General features: G+C 44.9%; 1 long non-coding RNA gene across 1 annotated transcript; it reads right to left on the reverse strand.

The window, feature by feature from the left end:
- Positions 1–1,371: 1,371 nt before the first annotated feature.
- Positions 1,372–17,999, reverse strand: LOC106144003. Its single transcript, XR_001229115.2, has 4 exons — positions 17,874–17,999; positions 6,755–6,883; positions 4,897–4,942; positions 1,372–1,479 (listed from the first exon to the last, which is right to left on the reverse strand). It is a non-coding gene; the product is annotated as an uncharacterized LOC106144003 (long non-coding RNA).
- Between the last annotated feature and the right edge of the window lie 2,743 nt (positions 18,000–20,742).

Consider the following 20,742-nt stretch of genomic DNA (forward strand, 5'->3'; position numbering starts at 1 on the left):
AAAGAGAGGAGGCGCACACGTGGGTTGTGGCGTAAATGTCACTTTCATTTCCAATGCTAGGCTCAGAGTAAGACAGAACATTTTTTTAACACTTTGACAAGAGGGGAGGCGATCTCGTCTCCATCATGTCTTTCTGCTTCAGTAGCTTCCTCAAGGAAACCCTCTCGGAACAGAGAAGCATCTGTCCTTGTATTTTGAATAGAAGAATAAAAATCAGACTCCCCCCCCCCCCCGTCTCCGTTTTCCCTGCTAGCACTAAGGCCTCAGGAGATATAAATTATTAACCTTCCAGTATAAGCGTTACTGCAAGTCTAACTTCATAGAATTTAATGTTCAGCCCCAAATACATAGAAAGTTTCCAAGCACAAACTTCAAACTTGAGGGAGGGGCCTTAGAAGGGAACTGCCCAACTCGACATGATTATGGAATCATTTTTAAACGAGGTATCAGGCATCACTGTAACAGCTTTCTAAGCAAAACATTCTCTTATGTAATGTTTGTTTCAAAATAGAACAATATAGAGAAGTACATGCATCTTCACTCATAAAAACACAGCACAATTCTTCTCTAAGTGTAGGGCCCCTCTCAAAACCTGGCCCCTTTCAATTTCAGAATGTGTGTCCCTTCATTTCCTTGCATCCCGCTTTTAATCACAAGAACAAAAAAAGTTAGATTCAATAAGCATTCCTGACCTTTCTCGTTTTTACTGTCTCTTGGTTGAAGTCTTTCATTCTTGGCAGCTCTCGGTGATCTTGAAGGAGTTTTTACTTTCGGTTATCTAGCTTTATGAAGACCAATACACTCATACAGCTAGATAACCAAAGATAACAACTCGCTTCCCTCACAAGGCCGTCTTCCTCTGGTTGGACTCCAGATCCCGATCCACTCTGGATTTACACAAGCGTACTCCTCCAGGATATTTGCCGCATTTAAGATTCCTCCTTTCATGCAAACATGACCTGGTTTCTGTCTGAGTGTCTGCGGCTAAAACATCCAAATAAGATCTGTTGCATTCAGAGTTTATTCCAAACTTTTTTCCCTTCCAGCAAGTAATCTCCAGCCGCGTTAGCCAGCAATTCATCTATTAATATCAGAAAGTAAGAAGCAGCGACTAAGGTGCAGCAAGCTGTTCCACTGAGCAGCAGCGTCCAGCCCTTTGCAGGGCTCTATTTGCATTGTAAATTGCTTCATTCTCACTGAAGATTCTTTAGCCTTCCTCTACTGAAATGTGTAAAGCCATCGGCAGTTTCCAGCGCTGGTTAAAGAGGAAGAGGGGGGAAATCCCATTCTATAGAAGTGACAGCTGATTCAAAGATCTGCTCCGGATCATTGGGTTAGGCATCATGAGCTTTTACCAAGTGCTGGCAGCTTGATTGCACATATCTTGTATGTGAATGTTTTAGGGGGAGATCCTCGGTTTCTCAGGACTTCTAGGCTGGGGAGAAGATGCTGTCTTGCTGGCGTACTGCTGCCCCCGGTCTGAAAGAAGGAGAAAAGGGCCATCATTGGAAGGGCTTTCACTGCCAAATTGTGGACCAGCCCGGCAAGGTCAAAGGTTTGAGACCGCGGGAGACCAAGGTAATGATGATGTCATGAGAAATCTCAAGTACATGGTTATTGATATGCATCAGTGATCAGCCTACTGCCCCAGCCTGCTGCCAGGAGTAGGGGAGGCTGCAGCGGCGGCTGCAGCAGCGTTGGTGACGACGCAGCAGTAGTTTTGCAACAAGCCCTATTTTCTCAATCATCATTTCATCCACTAGCTCTCCCGACTGTTCCTGGAAAAGCAACCCACGGCCTTTTACCTCTTCGGCGCTAGTGTAGATCGCTCTAATATCCAAAGACTGGAGGAAATCTCTCTCTAAGGACAGATAAAAGCATTTCAGGTCTGGGGAACGTCTTTGCCTGCATTTCTCTTCTGGCAGATTGCATAGGCAGGCGAATGGAAGGCACTTTACTATTGCTTAAAGCAGGGCCTCGTTTCTGGGGCTGGGAATCAGCACTGTAACACACAGTGAGTTGGTGTGTGATTACATTGACAATTTGCGTTGGTGTTGTGCTTTTTAATGGCTTCACAGCTCCGTAATGTTTCTATCTGCGTACCATGACGATAGGACAACGTATTCTGCAAGTTCAAACGGAACGATCTAAGCAGACGAGGGTCATATTTTTTGTAATGACTGCATGTAAAGGGTGTGCACGTTAGAATGCAGCACAGGCAAACATTGCAGCAATAGTTTTTAATGTACACACTCTGTTGTAGTAAAAATGCGGAGCCTTTGTCTACTGTTTTAAACATCAGATTTCATGCCGTTAAAATATGCCTTAGACTTGCTTATGAAATTATGACAAAATTATTGTCTCCTGAAAATGCAGATAAAACAGCTGGATGTGAGGAGCATGGTGCCAGTTCACCTTCCCTTGCCCCACCCACTCATATTTCTCCCTATCTAGAAGCAGAATTTAATATGTTAATTGGCTTCATTCATTGCCTTAGAAGTTTTTAAAGTGTGACTTTAAAATCACTTCAAAGAGGTCTTTTCTTTTCTATCCTTTATAATAGATGATCTGTCTAGCACATCTGTAATACCTAACATTCAGATGCATCTTCACAAAACATACGTGGTAATCTCTGCAAGAGGCATTTCTTCAGTAGATAACATTATGAAGTGTGATTCAAAATTACTAATTATTTTTGGTGGTGTTGCTTTTCTTTCAGTTACATACTAAAAGAGCATTAATAATTCTTAATATCCATTGCAGAAATCACCAGGGTGTCACTTTACTCTCAATTCCATGATGTATCTATTTTCCACAAAGACTAAACACTTTTAGATTTACATTTTTTTGGAACATACATTTTTCTCAGTAATTCACTAATTTATTCATTTAAGACGTGAATGCTTATTCAATCACATACAGAGCACACAAACATAAACCCTGTAAAAGAGACTGACAAGTTTTTTTTTATTCAAGAAAAATCTCCAGTGAAGAGTTTTAAACATAATATCACACCAATTAAGATATAGCTGAGTATCAAAGGTTCCAATTTCTCCTTAGATTAATTTGTTTACTTTTGTCTTAAGCATTCTCTTACTGGTTATTTAGAAAAGATTAAGATGTGTAAAGAACTTACCTATATTTCTTATTAAATCATTAACAAGAAATCAGATAAAACGCACACGTCAACTACAATCCAATTTTTAAAACACGTTCATGGAATTTTTGTTCCTTATTAAACCATATGGTCACAACATAAACAGAAGCACATGCCACTTCTGACATTGTGTAAAGTCCTAATGAGCCTGGAAGCTTGGAAGATTAAGGAGCACTATGGCCTTGCTTTCCAAGAACTAGCAGCAGGGCAATTAGTGATCTGGCAGGTATTACATAAAGCAAGCAAATGATCAAATCTACTCCACTCTGTAAGTCAAAGCCCAAGAAATCAAGAATGCTTTGAGGATCCCCTTTGCTTCCCATGTGTCTAGGGCAAGCTATATATTGATCTGTGGGTGGGTGTGTATTATCCTCAATTTTTTTTAGTTTGAAAATTATTATGACTGTATTCCCATACTTAACAATAACATGTGATTTTAGAAACGGCATCTACAACGAGAGTTAACACACTGAATGTTTGGATGCTTCTGCCATTCGGAACTGCAGAGGATGCTGTCTTCAAATAGCATCTTCTCAGGAAAGGCTGTGTAGTCATGCCAACTTACTCTAAGCCTGGTCTCCATGCTTGGTATTCAAAACAGATTCATCATGGGAACCCCAATAAGTGAAATGAGCCAAGATGAGGATTATGGGCCGTCTGTTTATTAGCCATGTTGCCAATTAAATATTTTATTTTTCTATCAACCTTGACTCTCAGAAGAAAATTAAATACACTAAGATTAAACCTGAGTGCCTGATTATTTATAATATTGCAAATGTTTACAACATGGCTTTTTATATGTATTATCATATACACCTCACAATATGTTACAATCACACAGCTCCACTGAATCCTAGCAAAGTCACATGTGAAGAGAAGCTCTCAACAACAAACACACTTTTAAGTCAGGTATTTTTGCTTTTAGAAAGCTATCCGCTGAGCTACAGAATATTCACTTGAAAATCAGTGTACTGAAGGATATATGAATTCAAAGGGCCTTCCTGCCCATTCTCTAATAAATTTACATTAGTAGCTAGTGGATTAGGATGTGACTATCATGTTTGTTCTGATCATTTTATAGGTCTCCAAATTTCTGAAACATGACTCAAAGCATTTTGGTTTGCTTGGGAATAAACAATCTCTGCTGGTTAAAAATAAAAAGTTATTATTTCCCCATATTTGAGTCAGAATTAGTCTATTTAATTAATTCAAATACATTTGGTTTATGATCAATATTTAGAACATCTCTAAATCCCATTTACATTAATGCAGAATACATAAGAACTAGTCTAACACCAGCCCTTTTTAAGTATTTGGTTTGTAAGAATTATAGTTGTGCAAACTGTGGTCTATTAGTACAGTCAATACTACTATTGTCTTTATAAAAAGCCATTTTATTTACAGCAATGTCCATGGTTCAAATAATGTACTTACATTACTTGCATTGCAATAAAAGTATCTCACTCTTTCTTCTGAATATAAGCTTCTTTCTTATAGGTTGTTGCAGGCTATATGTGTATTATGCTTTATGCATATACATATATGTATATATTAATACATATTCACAAAGGCTCCTGCAGGAGAAACAACTGAACACACTGAAACTTAGATGTTTCTGGAATTCTATCTGTTGCAAGGGAAAACACACAATACACTGCAGACCTGTCTGCCAGTAAACAATGCACTATTTTGGCTTTGTACATCAGTCATATTTTATCAAGTAAAAAATTTTAAATTACCTTTGTTTGATTGGTCTATTCATTCTATGCTTCTTTGAAGTCTCATCTGAAAAATAGGCAATAAAACAAATGATCAGAATCTATATACATATATATATATATGTCATATATAGATTATCTTAAAGTATTACAATTACTGTGATTCCTTAAAATACCAAAAGATTATATAAAACACCAGTACTGTGTATCTTGGACCTTAGCACCTACAGGGTTAAATATGCTAATTTGCATTTAAATGGAGACATGCATGATAATGGAAATGCAAAATGTGCAGAATCTAGAGGGGTTTGGGAAATTAATTTTTCTTTCTCCTTTTATTTTTAGCTTGGAAAGAAGAGAGACTTAAGAAACATTAGGGATTTGAACCTTGTAACCTGCCATACAAAAGAGAAGAGAGAGCCCCACCATGCAAGGATTTTAAGTCTGGAACAAAGTCTTATTTTCTAAATGTTTAAGGGACTGAATTTCCTGGCCTTCCAGACAATGGGAATCCCAGGATAAATGTCTAATCCATTAAAAAGATGCAAATAGTTTACTGTAAGGCCACACAGCACAGTGAGATGTGCATTCATGGCTCCTGATTGGCTCTTTCCTTCAGTAAATCAATGAATAATGTAAAACCTGATTGCTGCAAAGTGGTGGATTTTATACCCTTCCCCCACCCCGACCCCTACTAGCCAATATTAGGAAGTCTTACATACTCCTGAAAATAGGTTGGGTTTTTAAAAGTGATTTTTTTGATGCTTACTATTATTTTGGACTGTAGGGGTGGAGCTGTTGTTTTTGCGAAATGAAAGTACTGCATCGGTCAATTATGCTGACTACAGTGGCTCTTTCCTGCCATCGCCCTAGTTACTGGTGCCAAGGTGGAGAGAAAGGTGGTGGGCAGGTGTGGGCACCAAGAGAGGGAGAAAACGCTCTGACTTCATCCTTGTGGGCCCAAGGCAGCCACAGCTCTAAACCCCCACCCCACCCCACGGCCGTGGCCGTGACTTGGCAGGCCTGAGGTCTAACTTCTGATCGATTCCACTGAATTGCCCTGACCCCTTCAGACAGTACTCCATTCAGTTACCGTCGGCACATTTGCAAGAGGAAAACGCGGCAGATCCTAATGCAAAAATGCATTGCTATGGTTCTCCTCGCTCCGGATTTTATGCATATACTCCCTAACCACCGAAAAAAGGTCTTGCCTTCACTTGATTTTGGGCTCTAAGCAAACGAAGGTCAGTCTTCGCCCGGATTCCAGAGGTGTCTGAAGCAGAGGAGCTCCAAGTCCCAGTAACTAACCATAAAGGTTGCATTTCGGGTAAAGCTAGACTCGGGATAGCCCTGTAAACTCGTCTCTCCCCTCCAAAATCCAGAAAGCAGCGGAAAAGGAGAAAATTCCCCATATATAGTTAGCTATTATACAAGTTTTACACCAGGGTCTAATCTAACAGTGGCTTCTGTGTCAGGTAACTGAAACTTTGGGGCGATTCAGAATAGGCAAATCATTCAAAATGAGATCCCAGAATTCAAGAACGCAAAGCACAATTGTATTTAGCACTACATCTAAGAGAAGACCGGCTACCGACACCACAGATTTACATACAAAATTTCTTTTCCCTGCGTGAATTTTTCCTGGCATCTCTCTGCGATTAGGGGTCAGCCCGAAGGATAATTAACAGTCCTGGCTCGGACAACTCACAAGATCAACAGGTTTGGCAAGGAAGACACACAATCAATTAGCTAAAGCAAAGCCCTGGACTGGCCATCGGAGCGGCCCTTGGCCGACTCTTGGTGTGGGTACCGGACAACTACCGGCAAGCGGGCCTAGCGCAGCCGGGGCTTGCAGTCTTCACTGAGCCAAGATACTCACTTGATGTCCTTGCGGCAGGCAGTGTTGTTCCCCAAATCCAGCCGGACCGAAATTGAGGCTCCAGGCAGAAGAGAAGATCCAGTCACAGAAGAACATGGCCACAGCACACAAGCAGGCTCCTTTAGGCGTCTCCAAAAAAAAAGGGAAAATTTTTTTTTCAGATCAGTACATTTAAAACTGCCGCTCAATTCCACATGGTGGGCGATTCTTCCTCGATTGCGTCTAAAATAGTTTACGCTGCTCTTCTCTTCTGAGGGAGAGAGAAGGGCGCAAAAGACCAAGGAGGGGAAAAAAGCCAACTTTCCCCCCCACTCCAAGGACTTGCTCCCTGAGCCTCGGAGTGAAGAGTGAAGTGGTGTGTACGAGGCTCGGCAAGTTTTTGGGGGGGCTGTCCAAGGTCTAGTCCAGCCCCCTCTGCCGAGGAGGACGTGCTCTGAAACTCAACCAATTTCCCCACTGCTTTTGTTACTGATGAACTGAAGCCCTATTGTTCATCCATTGCCACGGTCTTTTTCAGTCCCCACACTACGTTCTGCGTTGCCAGAGATAATGAATTTGCACCCAAACCTCTCATAGTCCCCTCCTGACAGACGGAACAAATTAGAAATGTCTCGTCTCAAGGAGGGGCAATGGTTACATTTTCCTATTGTAGGATGCAAAGCACACGTTTCTTTGGAAACTTATTTTGCCTTTTCTACCTTTCTTCTTCTTCTTTTTTCTCTTTACCCCAGCTTTTCTCCTCTTGGTTTCTTAGACACATTTTAAAAAGAATCCCTGTCTTGTTTTCCCAGTGGACCATTTTATTAACTTGTGGACCTTTCTGCCTCCCTTCCTCCTTTCTCCTTTTTCTCTTTCCTTTCTTTCGGAGTCCCCTTTGCAATATTATTTACAAACTTGGAAAATGACCTTTTGACTTGCAGAGTTTCTTTCTTTTTTTTCTTATGAAAAGTCTATTGGTTCAAGGTCTTCCCCCCCCCCATTCTGATTGTTAGTGTGTTTCGCTAAAGACAAGGAATACATTATAAGGATTTCTCTTTTCTAAATTCCAGTTTTATTGAAAAGGTACCAGGCATGCATGATAGAGGTTGTGAAGGAAGAAAAGCTTGTGTGTGTGTGTGTGTGTGTGTGTGTGTGTGTGTGTGTGTAGAGGCTGAGGTGTGTAAAAAGAAAGGTGAGGGCTTTCAGGGTAGGTGGGTATCCTGCAACACCAGCAGGAGGCTGTCAGGGGTGCGGGCGCGTGGAAGGAGGGGGAGGCGGTGCAGGAATCTGTCCCGACGAGGGCCTTGTGCTCCCTTGGGCCTATTTGCGAGCCAGGAGCTGGAGGCAGCCTTGGCGCGGATACCTAAGAGCCCGGGGCCGTAGTTAGAGCCTGCGCGACCCCAGGCGAGGAGGGGGCGGTGATCTGTAAAAATTCGACGGCCGCGGGTCTGTCTAAGTGACCCGGGGAGGAGAAGGGAGGTTGTCCTGAGAGTCGCGGACGCCCTGTCCCGCCGCCGGCCCCCAGCTTTCCCGCCCAGCGCAGCCGGAGGACAGCCAGCCAAGCGTGTCCTTGGCGGGAGGGTCCCCGCCCGCCGCGCGCGCACGCGGCCTCCGCGCACACGCACGCCCCCGCGCACACGCACACGCACACACTCCCCTCGCAGGCACGCGGCCCAGTGGCGGCTAGCAGGTCAGGAAAACAAAGCTGGGCTGCGAGGTGGAATCCGAAACGGCAGCCCTGGGAGGCTGAGACCGCGGCCTCTAGCGCCTCTTCCTAGCCTGCTGGCAGGTTTGTGCCCTTAGCTCTGCTGAGGCCGAGGACCCAACCCTCGCGGCTCCGAGCGGGTGGCGATCGCAGGCGGGAGCCAGTGTGCCCTGGGAGGTGCCAGCGGCCTCCCGCCCGGTGCGCGGGCACACGCGAGCCCAGCCCGCAGGCCTCCCGGTCTCCCAGCACTGCCGCCTCCACGCAGAAGCTGCTGAGTTCTTAGAAGAAAACACCAGGCCTAATCCAAGCCGCAGCCAAGGGGATGGCTCCCACCTCAAGTCCCTGTCTTCAAACAATGCCACAGGAAGGGCCTGGCTGTCCAGGGGAAGCCTTGTGGGTTTATCTCTTCAGAGGGGGAAACTCGAGCCCCAGCCCCGCAGCCTTGGCCGGATAACTCCCCAGATAAGTCATCAGACCTGGCCTTGCAAAGAGTGGTCTTTGCCCCACGCCGACTCCCTCTGTGCTCACCAACCTAAGCTCCTTCCAATACACAACACACACACACACACACACACACACACACACACACGTCACTCCCACTACAGTAAAACACTCGCTCCTGGCACTGCTTGTTATTAATGCGGCTGACACGCATAATTTGTTCACAGGTAAACAGGTACCAAAAAGAGAAGCCCTCACCATTTGGCTGGGCAATTTACCTTTCCCTACTAGGAACATGTGTAGCAAGCACAGCGTGTTTTAGAAGTGCTTTGCTGGTGTCTGTAGTCTCCCTTTCCTCTTCTTGTGGAGAGAAGAAGGAAAAAAAAAAAAAAAAAAGACCGTCCCATTGTCAATCTTCTTTCTGACAAGCGACCCGAGCGTTGTTCTAAAACACTTGGGATTCGTTTTGTTTGTTATCTGTTGCTTTTGGTTTGCTGTTTTAGGTGTGTGTGTCTGTGAGTCTGTTTGTTTCTCTTTTTTTTCCTGAGGAAAGAAAAGAATTTGTATTTGGTGGGGCTGAAAGCGCAGAACTAGAGTCTGTGTCTACGAAGGGAAGGCTGGCGAGGCGGGCAACTGCCGCGGGCAGAAACGAGGCAGCGGCTTGTCCTCCCCTGGGACTGGCAAGGGCGCTCGTGGCACCTCCGCTCGGGCTCGGCCACCGATAGATACAGCCACACAGGCTTTCGGGCTCCATCGGTTGCCGCTCCGTGTTTTCCCCCAGCCCGGCTTCACGTTCAAGGTTTAGCTGCGAGGTCACGTCCATTGACGTCAGCTCCCTGTCTCCCTCTACGTCCGGCTACATTTACATACATCAAGGAAATTAGGGCATTAAAAAAATATGCAAATCCTGCGCGAAGAGGAGCGGGTGCATTCCTGGAGCGATCGCCTTTTATTGAAGCTTTTAATTAAAGGGGCCAGTTGGCTAGCCCCTGAAACAACCGCCAAAATCCCCCAAAAGAGAAAAATAAACGCTGTAGCCTTCGGAACGGTTGTTTCGGCTCCTGTTCTGTGGGCGGCTGAGGACCGCCGGCTGCCCTGCACCGAGAACAGGTTAGAGGAGGCAGCTCCGGCCCATGCATAATCAGGGCTCCGCGGCGCCTCCATTCTTTCCTCCTCCTCCTCCTTCTCCTCCTCCTTCTCCTCCTCCTCCACTCCTCCACCTTTCCTCCTCCTCTTCCTCCTCCTCCTGCTCCTCTTGGGTCCAGCCTGTATTATTTTTAATACTGATGCATATGTAAAGATATATTTGCATTTTCAAAAAATTCCTTGAAAATTTCTGGTTCTGCAGTTTTGTTGATTCCCCTCCCCCTCCCTTTTTCTTCCTATTTTATATGTCTATCTGCTTCTGTTGTCCTTTCTGTCTTTTTTTTTTTTTTTTTGGCTAGTGTCTGCTGCTATCTCTAGCTAGATTATATACACAGTTGCCTCCCTTCTTTTGTTTACGTAAGATTACAAGTATGCATATGTGTTATGTATGCAATGCCACCTGGAGAACAGCCTAGTTCGATCATAAAAGAAACACATTTCTTTTCTCTTTCTTTCCATACCCCTCCATTGCCTATAATGCCTACCGTTTAGAGGCTCAAAGTTTGATTGTCTGATTAACTTCATATTAGTAGAAATACAGGTTGGAGCCAATACATTTGAGAAAAGTCCGTGTGAGTGAAGGGATTCCAGATTTCTAAGGAACTGTGCTGATTAACTGGGGGAATGCGGTATTCACCACTATTGCTTTCTAGCATTTCTTGTAAAAAAAATCTATTTTAAAATGTGTAGACACAGCAATGGACAGCCTTCTGCAAGGAAGACATTTTCAACCATGTTGTGTGTTGTGTCGTGTCTGCAGCATTTCAAATGTACTGAGTTTTAGTTTATCTCAATATGGATGGAAACACATTATCTTGATTGCAAAGCATCCTTAATTCCAAACTTTGAAGTAAAAACACACAAACAAAACAGTTAACTATATTAATCCAGTTGGTGTGCCTTATCATATACAGGCCTTGAGTTGGATTTCAAGCATTAGCAATCTTGTCTATAGGATAGGATTTTTCCTTCCTGGCAGCATAACTCTTCAGCACAATGACTATTGAATATATGTATATTTAAATCATATATTAACATTCCCTAAAGCTATCATGTAAAAAAAAAAGACCCAATCCATAATTGTATAACCACAAAGAACAGAAAATGTGCACACATGCAGCTTTCTCAATTAAACAAGTCCGAGTACATGCACCGGTAATTAGTTTTCCTATGAATGACTTACCTGTAAAGATACTCAAGGCGAGACTCAGACCTCCCCAGTGGTTTTTGTGTATAAATATTCACAAGTAATTCCTCCCATTTCAAACCTACACTGTATGCCATCTTTAATGTTGGACCGTCTAGCATCCATTTTCAGCACCCTTAATTCTTATGGCATTTTCCAGCTTACCTCTGGCTACAGTTTTTCCAAGCTCATATGATATGTCACCCAATAAAAAGTAGTCAGATGGCTATGCGTAAAACATTAAAAAATGGAAACACATCCATCGTCCAGGTTTACCCTTACCTTGCCATATATAGCAAGATTACGTTTCCTGAGGTAAAATTTCAGCACGTTTTATGTATAATTGCAGAATTCCGTAACTAGTTACAGAATTCCGGCTGGGGTGGGAGGCACCAGGCCGAATGAATCAATTCAGCAAGCTGAATGTCTGAGTTTGGCTGCAATTCAATTGTGTGTGGCTGTTTGTTCTTGCCTGAGCTTCTTGGCACATACCTGCCGCTTTTATGCAGGATCAGGACAAACACTCTGGCCACGTTGCAGGGCATAGAGTGTCGGTGCATGTATTTAGATGGAAGTAGCAAGGAATGTGGAATGTATTGCTGTCTGAGCATGCATGTGTGTACAGATGCATGTTCACGCGCGCTGTGTGACAAGGGACAGAGAGAGGTACACCTCTTATCTCTGATCTCTCTGTAATCTTTTCTGTTTCTAATCTCCCTCTTTGGCTTCACCAACACTGCGGTGTGCGCGCTGTGGCTTACCCCGAGGGCCCACGGCTTGGTGGCTTCCTGGCTTGGTGGGTGTTGCAGTTGAGGGTGGGTTGCGCCGCTGTCGCTGCTGCCGCCGGTCCGGGTGCTCTGTCCCAGCACGGCAGCAGAGCGCGCGGTGTCGGAGCCCCCTCCCTCCCGCCCTCACCCCCCATCTTCTCTTCCCCTCCCCTCTGCGCCTCCCTCCACCCCCCACCCCCGCCCTGCATTACCATATGGAGGCCGAGTCCCCGCGAATCACAGCAGCAGCGGGCGGTATTTGAATAAGCCCCGCAACCGCAGTCGGACCCCAACTCCTCCACAAGCGGAGTCCTCTGCACCTAGGGCACCGTGCTGGTCCATAACCTGGCTGCTACCGACACCTAAAGTCTCTTACGCGCCTCATGGAGAGGGCCAGATAAGAGTGATGGGCCTCCTCTTGCTAGTTTCATATTAACTTGACTGATAGAATCAGACAATAAATTATACAAGAAGGGAGCGGGAAAGAGAAAGAAAAGAGGCGAGAAATAGAAGTGAAAGGAAGGGGCGAGAGGCGCTGTGGAGGGGAGCAAGAAGACAGAGGCAAGAAGGAGCAGAAAATGAGAGAAAAGGTCGAGTGAAACCGAGGGAGAAACGGAAAGGATGAGGCCGGAAGAAATACCCAAATATATAAATTCCAGCATTTCAAGCTAAAAATACCACCTCACTGAACTTCACAACCTACAATTAGACACGTGTCCGTCCTACCCCACCTCCAGAGATAAATCTGCTCTCTCGATAAAAATGATTATTAAAAATTGCATAACAGACATAAGACTTTAAATGAAGGAGCCAATTTTATGAAACATAGCAAAGGTTGTGACATTTAATGAAGATATTTGCCAACTCTGGCTAAAAATTCAGCCTTTCTTTGAATACGCAGCCTCTTGCGCTGCAGTCCTGAGAGGGGATGCCTCAGCTTAGACAGCACAACAAAATTATCCCAATGTTCTTGGGACTTTAGGTGAGAATTTTTTTTCCTCTTTTCCACTTTTCTGTTTGTTATGGTATTCCTCTTTACGAATGTTTTACTTTTACACGAACCACAGCAGTATGGGTCCTTAAGAACAAATACAACTAACTCATGACTGAAGATATTCTTCTTAGACTCAAATTAAATACAGAGCTAGTTCCATTTTCACCGTACCCCTTGCGCCTGCACAAGACTGAATTTAGGGTGTTTCATACCATCTCCCCCTGCCACCTTCTAATCAGAGAAGTGAGGGCCCTATGCAAAGAAATCCGGATTGTAATAAAAAACCTCCAGCGGTCTATAGGATATAACCATTGTTAAGTGTCTCTCTTGGAATCTGCAAGCCAAATGCTATTCCCTTTTGAAAGACACAAAAAGAACGCCTCTGATTAATAATCGCTTACGCTGCATATTGAGCCAAAGCCAGGGGCCCACAGGATGCCAGAGAAAGGAGCAGAATTCTCAATACCTAGAATCTTAACACAGATTCCAAAGATGATCTAACCCTATCCAGAGGAGATTAACACTTAGTAAACAATGCTTTGGAGAGGGAAGCAGAGGACACAAGTGTATTTCAAAATTTCCTTTCTGGGCCAGAGCAAGGGGTGGCCTATGCATTCACCCGACATTCTGCTTACAGGCATGTGGTCAAAAATCATAGGTACCTCAGGGTCCTTAGCTTAGAATTTTGCCCCTCCCCCATCTTCTTTTCTTCCTTGTCTTTTGAGACAAGGATATAAAAACTCTTTCTGTGGCTAGTTCCCGTGAAGCTGGTTTTGAACCTCTTGTTTATTTTCAAAGTTAAATCAGAACCATGTCTGAATTCTTCAATTTTGGATTTTACCAGGGTGCTCCCGACAGCCCACGCCCTCCACCACCCTCGGCTTGTGAAGAGAAAGAAGGGGGCGTGGGTGGCAGATGAAGAAGGCTTTCAGCCTATTCCGTAGGGGCGGCCTTTTGACTCCACCAAATTCGTCTCTCCTTTCTCTCTCCATAGATATTTTCTTAGGTCGACTACTGCGGCCATGGCCAGGTGAGCCAGGGCAGAGTTTAAGGGGAAACAAATGAGGGACCATCACATCCTTGAATCTCAGAGAAGGCTGGGAGAGTATCCTGGGCCAAAAGCTGAGTGGTGCTAGGGGCCAACGTCGGGCTCCAGGCTCCTGCCAGCAGGGAAACAGCGACACCTACTGGCCCCTTGAGCACCGCACTTGGGCCGTCGGGGCGGCCCTGACCTGGAGAACCTGCATTCTCTGGTCTTGGGGAGATTCAAGAGCTTTGTGTTTAAGGCTCTTGAGACCTCTCTAGCCATTGATGCTCCAGGAAAGGCAAAACTATAATTTCTAAAGGACTTTAGGGGCCTCCAGAAGGGGCTTGATCACACAGTCAACACACAAACCCACAAGCCGAAAGTCCTTTCTTCTGGGAACCCTAGGGACCTGCAAATGCAGCTGACCACAGTCCTTCCTTCGGTTTTATAAGGCCCAAGAAAATGTCGAAATCCTAATTGACTTGGGCTTGGGCTTATAATATAGTCTTTTCCACCACCACACCTATTTCAGCTCCAGTTGAAGAGTGTATCTTTTAAAATGCCTGGCGCCATAGGCCTGTAAAATGGTTAAGTCCTTCTGGGTACTGGATGGCTTTGTCACCTTTACCCCAGGGCACTGCATTCAGAAAACATGGAATGATGGTGATGCTTTTGAGACCTAAGGCTAGACACACACACACACACACACACACACACACACACACACACACAGAGAGAGAGAGAGAGAGAGAGAGAGAGAGAGAGAGAGAGAGCAGAGAGACAGAGACAGAGTATTTTAAAGTAGATATGTTAAAGTATGTCTATTTTATAAAAAGTACGTCTGAGCACAATTTTGGTATTCTAGGTTTTGTCTCATGAGTCTTTCTGTAAAACCAAATAGGCATTTCATATGAAAACATGTGATGTAGGTGGTCCCAGCAGCGAGTAGAGGAGGGAGGGGACCCAGCATCCCCTCTTTCTACATGTTTCCTTTACACGTGCCAGGTTCTAGGTCAGCAGGGGCCTCTGAAACCTTACTGTGATTCAGGACTAACCTGTTCAAATATTAAGGCAGATTCCTCCCCCTTAAAATACTGGAGCATTTGAACTAGCATTTGGAGTCTTCAAGGTTTCAGTTTAAAATGTCGCCTATTAACAAATCCCAGGTGTTTTTTAAAAAACAATAAATTCACCTGTTAATTCAAAGGTCAAGAGTTCATATTGAAAATTCTCATTCTTAGCTTTAGAACACTGGTTGGAACCAGGGTCTACATGCTTAAATCAGGAAAAGGACAGGGTGGGGAAGAAGCTTTGGTCAGGCTAAGTTATTGTCTATTCTGCAGAAATGAAAAAGTTTCCTAATTCCTTTCTTCTTTACATGAAACAGGATGTTCCTAGTGTCCCTAAAAGCAGGTTTTAAAATAGCTGTCTTTCAATTTCCTTTTCTATTAAATAAAAAAAAATCTCTGAGAAGTTTAAAAAGCCTTACCTCATTTTTATAATTGCAACTTTCTTGTTCTAATTTTCCTGTCAAGTGGATAGGAGTGAGTTTGGTAACATATGGACTCACCTTAGCAATTTGTATGTTTTGTGCATAAACTCATATTACTAACACTGCATAAAAGACAGCGCTATTCTTATATCCTTCCCAACGAGCATTATAGCTTGCTGAATGTAAAGTTTCTCCTTGAAAAATGAAAACCTCATAGGGAAGGAAAATGATCACAGAACAATTAAATTATGCATTGCACATAAGCATGCAGTCAAAGCAACCCAGTTCACAGGGCTCTTCAGGTATTGAAAGCACCTTGGAAAATGGTGGGTTTTGTTTTTTGTTTGTTTTTCCCCCTTTCTACGTGGGGGTTTTAGATTGTGTCTTATTTGTGACCCCCCCAAATCATAACTAGAATGAATTCTTGTTTAATTGTCTTTAGTACAACTCTAAATATTATTTGGCCTTAATGTGAAAAATACAGAAAAATAGAATGTGTGCTTCAAAATGGTGGAATTTCTCTGCATCTACATAACAGCCAGCCCCACGAAGCTAGCATAGTATATCCTGGGTAAAGGAAATTAACTTGATTTAGGACAGAAAATTAGATCAACATAATCATTTATTTCATAAGAACCATGAAAATATTTGCTATGAAAACATAGATGTGTATGGGTATAGCGATGTGTGCGGAGCAAGGGTGGAAGCAAGTCTCTTGTGTGCTTTGGTGTCCCCTGATTTGTTCTCTTCAGTCTCAGGTTCAGTGTAGAATTAAACAATTGAGAACAGGCTGAGCTTAATAGACTGGCTCTGTGTTCTTTGTCACATCTGCCTGTGCTCTACAGTCACCAGGCCCGGTGTGCTTGCTTCTTTCCCCGCTTGTTGAGTAGCATGAAGGACGCGAGGATGAGAATATTGATCAGAAAGGAACATTACTGTATGTGAGAACGAGATAGATACATTTGAAGCCTTCTGACTGTCTTCGGAGGAAGCCTTTCTGTGGAAGTTGGCAGTCTGAGTGGATGAAGATCTTGGGAAGAGAAGATGGTTTCTGGATTTTGAGTGGTGTTTCCTTCAGCTTCTTGGAAAGGAGCTTCAAGGACACCTGTGTCTACTTGGAGAGGCGTGTGTGTGTGTGTGTGTGTGTGTGTGTGTGTGTGTGTGTGTGAAGAGCAAACATTTCGTCAAAAAATACATTCGTAAAATTCTGCCATGTTATCTGTTGGGACCAGGCATCAAGGTCACTAACTACCCGGGATAACTCAGGGGAGGGGGCAACATTGTTGCTTTTGATAGTATGGACGTGGCTACTTTCATTTTTCTGGCTCTTTACGGCACTTCTTTTGAGTGGGGCGAGGCTGAATTCCCTCCCCCTCCCCCTCCTTTCTTGATCCTGGCAAACAAAACCGTTCTACCACTTGAGCCATCTGCCGCAGGTGTATTAGATGGCAGGGGGCCGACCTAACTACACTCCAGTCTCTTCCAGGTCCTCACCGCTCTGCACCAAACAAATGAGTCCTGTTCTGCCACTAGGGTGCCGAGATGGATGGTGGATGCTGGCCCCAGCCTTTGGCAACACTCAGTGCTTAGAAACCAGAGCCAGCTGACAACACACGCAACACACAGGCACAGAGAAAATGCCCGGCCAACGAGTGCTCCTTCAGCGCCACCTCCCAGCTGCACACAAATGGAGCATACATACAGAACATTTAAAAGCCCTTTAGATTCCCTCTTAATTCTTGCTAACTTAGAGCTCTCTTACTCATTACTCAGAGCCCCCCGAGTGTGTTTGCGTGTAGGGGGGCACGCATGAATGTACGTGTGTATTTAAAAACGCTTATTGGTAGGTCAGCAGCAGCTGATCAGTCATGGTGTCCAATAATCTTTTTGACTACACAGGAATTTTCGTTAAAGTCATTCTTTTTTAAAGGGAAAATAATATTCTGCACCATCTAGGAATCTTAGGTTAGTTAGGTTCGAGGGAACGGTAGAACCAGAGAGTGCCCGCTTTGCCAAACTTTCCCCTTTCAAGGTTTGAGAGACGCACACTTCCTTACTTCCTGACGCCAGAGCATCCCTTGAACGCGGATGTGTAAGGAGGGCAGCTGCGGGAAGGTCGGCATCGGGAGAAGACGCTGGAAGGCACAGCCGTCGCAGATTCCCCACGCGGGCTGGGAAGCAGCCTTGGGCAAGAGCCTGAGCTAGGAGCCACGAAGCAGGCTTACAGCACCCTTTTGGCCAGGGACCATTTTATGCTGTAGCCCTTCCCCGACCCTCACCCCATCCCAGTTTTAACCGCTGTTTGACTACCGCGCGTCTTTTAGGTTTGGGCGGGGTTTGGACCCTTCCAAGTGTGAACTCCTGGGCCCCCAGTGTACTCACCTTAGGCGGTGGCCCTGACAAATCTTGGCCCAGGGGCATCAAGTTTCCACTCCCAGATGTACCAGATTCCCTCCTGTCTTCCAGTCACAGCAGGCCTCTCTCTCTCTCTCTCTCTCTCTCTCTCTCTCTCTCATCTTGTGACTTTTAGAGGCAAAAGCTTGGTTTTTCAGAGGAGGGGGAGGGATGTGGAAGAGTGGGGGATGGGGAAGGGAGAGAGGAAAAGAAAGGGAGAGAAAGAGAATGGAGGGTGAAGACCAGGAGAATCAGAAGATAGTGCGGGCGTTGGTAGAAGAGGAGGAGGAAGAGGTGGAGGGATGGGAGGGGTAGGGTGGAGTAACAGAAGATGGGGTGGGATGTGACCGCCAGGAATAAATTGCTCCCCACCCAGCTGCAGTGCGACGCCCCCAGCGTCTCTGGGGAGCCTGTACGTCAGCTCCCAACTGGCCTAGGAGGGGCAGTACAAAAGCTAGTGCAGCAGGACCCCCTGCGAGGTCTTCCACCCAGTCCAGCCAGCCCTGGAGGCGGCTCCACCAGCCAGCGCCTCGCTTGGGCAAGGTGGCGGTGCAGGGCCTTCAAGCGATCCGGAACTTTTACTTCATCACGGGAGCCTAGTCATTCTGTTTTGTGACACACAAATGCAGGGGCCCGCGGGGCATCCTTGCGTCCTCACTCTGGCTGTCGGCTTCCTGGTCAGAGAGGCGGCTGTAGGTGGGCTCGTGCACCCGCCCGCACCCCAACCCTCTATTCCCCGCGCAGGGGTTAAGATTGAGCCCCAAGTCTCCGTTATTCACAGGGCATCCCGGCTTCTTTTTTCTTGCGGAGTTCTCTCTCTCTCTCTCTCTCTCTCTCTCTCTCTCTCTCTCTCTCTCTCTCTCTCTCTCCCCCCCCCTCTGTGTGTGTGTGTGTGTGTGTATGTGTGTGTGTGTGCGAGCGCGCGCGGGCGCGCGCGTGTGTGTTCGTGCTCACGCACGAGTGCATATGTATATACGCTCCCAACGCACACCCTGGGGGGAAAAATGTAAAATTCAACACAAAGTAGCTTTGGTCTCCTCCAGCTTGGAGAGCTGAGCAAGTTAAACATACTGAGTTAATTGAGATTACAGTTCAAAGCAAGAAACAGGGCAGAAGCTCACCAGATCATTTCGAGTGAGGTTTTAAACTGCTAGGATCATTTATTATTGTTAACTATGACGAAAATAGGCCGAAAATGAGGAGGGCAGAAAGCTGGACATTTTTGGCAGCGGTCAGAGAAGCTGGAAGCGTTTGGAAAGGTTTTCCTGAGTAGGAGCGTCCAGGATGGATAAAGGTGGAAGCCAGAGATTCCCACAAAACCCGCTTCAGTACGTGACGAGATTAGAAATGGGAGCATGCTTTCTGACACAGACAACCCATTAGTTCTCTGTTAAACGCATTAAACCAGCCCCATGCAATGATTTCATGGCCGCGTTTAACGCACAAACACGGCGGTACCCTAGAGGGTGAGCGCGGTTGGTTTGAAAAATTGTGACGCATTCAGAAAGAGGAAAAGTTTAAACATCGATATCAAAACACGTGAATGTGTTTTCTCAGACAACAATCACCTAAATATAGTGAGGTCACCCCCATCTTCATTTCCTTGCTGGCCTATAGATGCGACCTTGTACAGTAGACAACTAGGTTCCACGTAATTCTACTTACATACATCTGAATAGCATGTCATAGAATGTGGGGAGGGGAATCATGAGGGGCATGGAGAAGAAGCCTTTTATTAACAATTTTATTCTCCCAAAGCTGTTTAATTTCAATAATAGCAATGGTGTCGCGGTAACCATCTCCCTTCTCCCATTGCAGCAAGACTACCAAACGGTTCCCCGCACTGAGGATTTTGCTTACTTAGTTGAGAGTCTACTATTGTTGTGTTGTTATATACCTATCCGATGACAGGAAGAATTTCCTGGACATTAGCTTGTTTGACATCTGGCATAAGAACTCATTTATCTGCTAGATCTTATTTTAGAATAACAATGATAAAATGTTGTCAATTTATGACTACCATGGTCTGAAGTAAAATGGAAAATGAAGGTGTTCTTTGAAAAACTATATTAGTTAAAAGCAAATAAAAACACTTCCTTTGAGCAGAACAGACTGCCTATGAACTATATTAAAGAATTTCACCAACCTGATTGGGATTTTCAAGATCCTCCCGGAGAACAGCAATAGAAAACCAAATGAAAAGCCCAAAGATCAGAGTCCAGCCTTCACCATTGGATCACTGTGCCAAGAACCAATGTCTTGGCCACAAAGCTGCTCCCAAACTTAGAAAGCTGCACTGGTAGGGACTGTCTCAGGATGAAAGGTCTCCATCTCAGTGCATCACCCACTCGTTCTGAAGACCGTGTTTGTATCAGGGCAGCACACAGGCTAAAGTACAGTAATAGTGATAAGGCAGGGACAGGACTTGTATCGTTTTTTCAGCATTTAACAGCTGCACAGTGATTAAGCAGCCTTGCTTGGCGGATACTATTTTTAGATGTTTGGCTATCTTTGTCTGAAATTAGGAGACACTGTCAGAGGAGGTAGAAGGGTGTGCCAATCACAGCTTTAGACTTCAGATGTCTGGTACTTAGAGAAAGCACAATGCTATGTGGAAGAAGATCTCAGCAGCTTATTAAAAACTTCCCTTTATACTTGAGACAGATAACTTCATAAATTGCACTCCAGTTTTCCTTTTAAAATGTATCTCTATTGTCAGATTTGCTCATATGAACTTACAAAATGAGCCCAGGGATCTTTAAGTGGGTGACAGATAGCCACTGACACTCCACAGACACACAGCCCGCCTTTCTGCAAGGTGGGGAACTTTTCAGGAGGAAATCAGTAAAGCTCCAAG

The sequence above is a fragment of the Microtus ochrogaster genome, chromosome 19, assembly GCF_000317375.1.
Source record: "Microtus ochrogaster isolate Prairie Vole_2 chromosome 19, MicOch1.0, whole genome shotgun sequence".
Lineage (NCBI taxonomy): Eukaryota > Metazoa > Chordata > Mammalia > Rodentia > Cricetidae > Microtus > Microtus ochrogaster.